Below are 6,437 nucleotides of genomic sequence, written 5' to 3'. Positions count from 1 at the left end.
AGAAGACATTCAATGTCAAGCCGAAGGTTGTGGGCAGCCGCCAGGCGGAGTGCGGAGGCTCCATGGAGGGCAAGATGCCCAACGTTACATGGCTCAAGGGCTCCTTTGTGGAAACCATAAAGGGGTGGCAATCGGGGTGGTTCTACATCACCGAGCCGCGTGACCCTGCATGGGCAGCGGCCCCCGAGTTCTGATATGGAATCCCCATGCGGCTCACCTCCTGGAAAGAGAAGGGCATGTCCTGGGGCAGTTCGGAAGAGCTGACCAGACTCCAAACATGTATTCAAAACATGGTGAACAAGAAGCTCAAACTCGTCAACGTAGTCCAGGTCATGCTCGTCCGCCGGATCCTCCCGTGTCAACAACGGGCCTTCAACTTGTGGGAGTTCGACCCGGCCCAGCACCAAACTCTGAACAGGCTCTTCGATACAACACACGAGGATGCCTGGAAGGTGCTTTTCAAGGGCGCCGAGGTCCCCCCACCCATTACTGAGGATCGCGGATTCAGCGCGAAGCGCCAAGCCAGTGTGGTAAGCTGTTGTACCTCTTACAGGATACTTGTTTTTCATGGTTTGACTCTATGCGGGATCTAAGCTCCCGTACCTTTGACAGGACTGGCGGAAAATGGACGGACAGATCGACTACCCGGCTCCCTTGCTCGAAGGCCCAGCAAACGCTCTCCTGACGGAGATGCTGACTCCGGCTCCTTATAAGGTCCCAGAGAAGACCAAGAAGGCCAAGGGAACCCGAAAGAGTTCCCGACGCCAGGTGTTATCCGACTCATCGTCCGATGACTCTGCGGCGCACTCCTCCCCCGAAGACGAGGAGGAAGAAGAAGATGCTCCCACTTCAGTTGGGGGAGACAAGAAAAGAAAGGCCGCCTCAGCTGGGGGGGCCGAAGGGCCCAAGAAGGGAAGGACTCTTCTTCCGGATAGTTCCACCGCCGCTGACGTCGGCGAAGACGAGTGGTTGCCCAGGGCCAAGCCCCTGGGGAGGTCGTAAGTATTCGGATACCAGAGTAACTCATAGCATTCCTTTGTTGTGTTGCTTTCCCTAATGCCGAACATGATTATGCAGGCCGCCAAGAGCTAGTATCGATGTATCATCGGATGGCTCCCTGGGCTCGTCGGATATGGATAGTGATCCACTTACGACCGCCACCTCCCCTTGCCCTGCAGACGACGCAGAGGTGCTGTCTCACGAGGCGCCGGGTCGAGGGGAGATGGTCCCGGAGGCGCCTCAAGGCGGCCTCCCGGACTCCGGGAGCCGAGGGGACAAGGCCCCTAAGGGCCCTAAGTTTATCCCTCAGCCGAACACCACGCCGGAACCTCCAGCGGTTCCAGACTCGGGCAGGCGGCCTCCTTCTAAGAGGGGCAAGATGCCTGTGCTGGTGACCTCTGCCCATCCAGAGGGGCCGGATAATCTGCTGGAAGCGCTTCGCGGCGCTTCCATCGACGAGGAGCACCGTACTATTATGAGTGCGGTGGTCCGGAAGGTTCAGTCCGCCAAGAGCGGATTGACTGAAGCATGTACCAGCCTTCTAATAGGCTTTGAGGTAAGTGTTAAAATATAGGAAAAATATTACCGCATAGACAGTAGCCCCTGATGCTTTGTTCGGTGTTCACAAAGAAAAGCCGAACAGAGGATCAAATAATATCGCAGGAGTCTAATATAAGTATGTCAATATGCGTATGCAGGCCTCGCTGCTGGTGTCCGCCGCACTGACTGCGGAGGTCGCCGTACTGAAGCAGGACCTCGAGGGGTCCAAGAAAGAGCTCGGCCTTGCCAAGAGGCAGCTCGAGGAGAACAAGGGTAAGTAATACCCTGTCTATAGATATGTATGTATAAAAGAAGACGCGGTTGCAAAATGACAGGATCATCGTATATTTGCGAGGGGCCACGACCGAGGTGGCGACCCTGAAGCAAGCGCTAACCAAGGCCGAAGATAAAGCGGCCAAGGAGCGCACCGAGCGGGAAAAACAAGAGGCTTGTGTGGGTGAGGTGCAGCAAGAGCTCCAGGCTCTCGTGACGAAGCATGAGGCGTTAGAGCTTGACTTGAAGACGCGAGAGTCTGAGCTTGCCGCGGCCCTTGAGAGCACAAAGAGTGCCAAGGCCAAGGCCCAGAAGGCCCTCCAGGAGATCGACGCAATGAAGAAGATAGCGGCGGGTAAGGCATTCTATATGCAGAGCAAGCATGTAAAAGTAAATTACCGATTACTTACCCGGATTCGGAGCTCTCCACGAGCATTCACAGATTTGCCCTTCAGCTTGTCGGATGCCGCGCAGTTTTACCAGGCCGAGGAGGGAAGCTCAACGGAGAAGCTGTTCTGGTCTCAGTATACTGGGACCGAACACCCAATGCCTCTGAGCGACCAGCTAAAGCAGTTGGTCGAGCTGTACAAGGCGGCCGAACAGGCCATGAAGGGCCTTATAGTCCGGTTGTGGCCTGGCGATGTCCTTCCGAATAGTTACTTCGGCCTGGTGAGGCGGCTTGTGGATGCCTGCCCACGGCTGGAGGTCATCAAGCGGTCCTTCTACATCGAAGGTGCACGCCGGGCTTTCGCCCGTGTGAAGGTGCAGTGGGCCAAGCTAGACGCTGTGAAGCTGATCAAGGAAGGGCCGCCGCAGGGCAAGGAGCATCGCACCCCCCAAAATTTATTATGAGGGTGTCCTGAAGGGTGCCCGTCTTGTAGCGGACGAATGTTCAAAGGATGTAATATTTGAGTAAACTTGCTCGTGTGATCTTGTATGATGAAAACTTGTTTCATATGCGCTATGCAACGCTTGTGTGAATTTAAATATTATCTTCTGTTTGGCTGTTTATCCAATCTGAGAGATGGCTAGTCCTCGGCTTCTTCCCCCATGCCACTAGTGCTGGGGTGTTCGGGATAAACCTGAGCACCCTTGTTCCCATGTTTGGGTCCTTCGAGGGAGGTGCTCAGCGCAACGAACTAGGCAACCGGACTAATAATGCTTTATCACTCTCACTTAGCCATAGAATTCTATAATTTTAAATTTCGGCGAATCCCTTGGTATTTGGAAGGCCGAATTCAGGGCGCGATACACGCCTTTAGGCCAGACAGGGACGGCCCCTCGCCCTAAGCGGCATAAGTCTTTAGGGACTCGAAAACCTCACCGAACAGTGACCAGTCTCTCGCCTTATCATGACAGTCAGTTTTAGCTTTCTCTACTGAGGTGCTCAGCCCGGCAGAACCAGGGCAAAATCGCAGTAGTTCTCCTAGCGCTACCTTAGCCGATAGAGTGGAACGTAAGGTACCAAAACATAGGAGCCGGTCAAACCCAACATTTGACCAAAGACATGATTCAGAGCTGATGCATATAATGTTATAAGTTCGGGGTGCCGCACTTGTGAAAGTGTTCGGACTTTTCACACCGTATTGTGAGGTACGTAAGCCCCTGGTGTATTAGCCGTACCAAGGTGTATGGTTGCAAGGCGTCATTAATGAACACACACACACACACACACACACACATATATATATATATAACAAGAATGCAATAATAGTCATAATGTCATGCATTGTTTATTAAAAAATTGCGTTAAAGCAGAGTGATATAGATAGTGCGATAAGCAAAGAGTAGGACTATGTCCCTTCCAAGGGCGAGCTGAGGAATGATATTAAATCGAATATTTCACTCGTTACTGTAATCAACCTGGGAATTCTGTGGTATGACGTAGCTGTCTGCCTCCTTGGTTGCTGCATCATGTGTTCGGCGATAGTGCTGCCGGACAGTGTTTCTAGAGATTAAGGCCCCAAGAAAAAGAAAAATAACCAAACGGGAAGCCCCTAGTGCGGTTTAAGCCGCATCTTGGGGCGTGCCGCAGTTGTGCCCCCCTCCCCGCCTGTGCCCATGGTATTTTTAATGCGTAATTATGTATGCACGACACGAGTTTTGCCATTGGTCTGGGATTGGGGTGGCCGCCGTATTGCTACACGAGCTCAGATCGCGCCAGGCGGTCTATTTGCCGATTTCCCCGAGCATGCTTGAAGGTGTCCGGGCTTTGAAGCGCCGAACTGGTTGATTGCCTTGAGAGGCTGCTTTGCGCTTCTGCTGCGAGGGCCGCGGTGTGCTCTTCTGTTCGGAGAGAGTGCTCTGTGTTTCCATTGACTGTAATAACTCCACGAGGTCCTGGCATCTTGAGCTTGAGGTATGCATAATGCGGTACCGCATTGAATATAGCGAATGCGGTTCGCCCAAGCAGCGCGTGATAACGACTGCGGAACGGGACTATATCGAAGATTAACTATTCGCTTCGGAAATTATCCGGGGATCCGAAGACCACTTCCAGTGTAACTGAGCCTATGCAATGGGCCTCCACACCTGGAATGACGCCTTTAAAGGTCGTTTTTGTGGGTTTGATCCTTGAGGGGTCTATACCCATTTTGCGCACTGTGTCCTGATAAAGCAGGTTCAGGCTGCTGCCGCCATCCATAAGGACTTGAGTGAGGTGGAATCCGTCAATGATTGGGTCTAGGACCAGTGCGGCAAATCCTCCATGACGGATACTAGTGGGATGGTCCCTGTGATCGAAGGTGATCGGACAGGAGGACCAAGGGTGGAATTTTGGGGCAACTGGCTCCAACACATATACGTCCCTGAGCGCACGCTTCTGCTCCCTCTTGGGGATGTGGGTTGCGTATATCATGTTCACCGTCCGCACTTGCGGGGGAAACCTCTTCTGTCCTCCAGTGTGCGGCTGCCGGGGCTCCTCCTCATCATTGCTATGCGGCCCCTTGTCCTTAGTTTCAGCAATTAACTTGCCGGCCTGCTTGAACACCCAACAGTCCCTGTTGGTGTGATTGGCTGGCTTGTCTGGGGTGCCGTGTATTTGACATGAGCGATCGATTATACGGTCCAAGCTGGACGGACCCGGCGTACTTTGTTTGAATGGCTTTTTCCGCTGACCGGGTTTAGAGGCTTTGAATCCGGCATTGACTGCCGTATCCTCAGTATTTTCACCATTAATGCGGCGCTTATGTTTGTTGCGACGTGACCTGCTATTGCTGTCCTTGGTATCTGAGGTACCATGGTTCTTTGATATGTTATTACTGCGAGCTAGCCAGCTGTCTTCTCCCGCACAAAAGCAGGTCATGAGCGTCATGAGAGCTGCCATAGATTTCGGCTTTTCCTGACCAAGGTGCCAGGCTAGCCACTCGTCTCGGATGTTGTGTTTGAAAGCCGCTAAGGCCTCCGCATCCGGACGGTCGACGATTTGATTTTTCTTTGTAAGGAACCGAGTCCAGAATTGCCTGGCTGACTCTTCTGGCTGCTGAATTATGTGGCTCAAGTCATCGGCGTTTGGTGGTCGCACATAAGTGCCCTGAAAGTTGTCGAGGAATGCGGCCTCCAGATCTTCCCAACAGCTAATGGAGTCCGCTAGCAAGCTGTTAAGCCAATGCGCGCTGGTCCTTTGAGCTTTAGTGGGAGGTATTTGATAGCATGTAAGTTATCACCGCGGGCCATGTGGATGTGGAGGAGGAAATCCTCAATCCATATTGCGGGATCTGTTGTGCCGTCGTATGATTCAATATTTACAGGTTTGAAACCTTCTGGGAATTGATGTTCCATTACTTCTTCTGTGAAGCATAAGGGGTGTGCGGCGCCTCTGTATTGGGCTATATCGCGACGCAGCTCGAATGGGTCTTGCCCGCTGTGTTCGGCCCGGCCGGATTTGCTTTTACTGTATCCGGCGTGACGTTTATCGTCTTGCAGAGTGGTGCGCTGTCGTGATCCGTAGATCGATCTTGCATGCTTTTCTTTGTCCTCCAATATGTCTCATAGGTCTGGCGTATCTCCCCATGCCTTTTTATTTGAATGGCGTCGGGGTGGAGGCTGAGTTTTTGGCTAGAATGCCTCTCTATCGTGGCCACGAGGTGGCCGATCAGCCGTATCATACGCTTCTTCCTCCAGTCGGGGTAGTAACCTATACTTTGGGTAATTCTTGGAGGGGCACTCAAGTTTATATTCCTCGGCCGCGAGGACTACAGTCCATCTGTCAGCTAGCAGATCTTGATCAGCTTGAAGCTGCTGCTGCTTTTTCTTCAGGCTATTTGCCGTGGCCATAAGCCGGCGCTTGAAGCACTCTTGTTCGATAGGATCCTCTGGTATGGCGAATTCACCATCGCCGAGGCTTGCCTCGTCTTCGGAGGGGGGCATGTAATTGTCATCCTCCTCCTCTCCGTCTGCCGCTCTCTCAGGAGAGCTGGCTCCTTCATCCTCCTGCTCCAAATCTTGCTGGAGGGGATTGTTGTTGTCTTCGGCACTATCCGAAGTGTTATTATATCCTGTGCTGATATCACCACTTTTGCTTTGGCAGGACTTAGAGCGGCGCCGCTGACGTCGGTGCTTGGGTTGCTTCTTGGAGGGGTCATCCTCCGCTTTCTCGTCGCCATTGACTTCGTTGGGTGTATCCA

The sequence above is a fragment of the Triticum urartu genome, chromosome 5A (genome assembly GCF_056163025.1).
Source record: "Triticum urartu cultivar PI428250 chromosome 5A, HENAU_Tu73, whole genome shotgun sequence".
Classification (NCBI taxonomy): domain Eukaryota; kingdom Viridiplantae; phylum Streptophyta; class Magnoliopsida; order Poales; family Poaceae; genus Triticum; species Triticum urartu.
The sequence above is the reverse complement of the archived record's forward strand: the minus strand, read 5'-3'. Positions refer to the sequence as shown.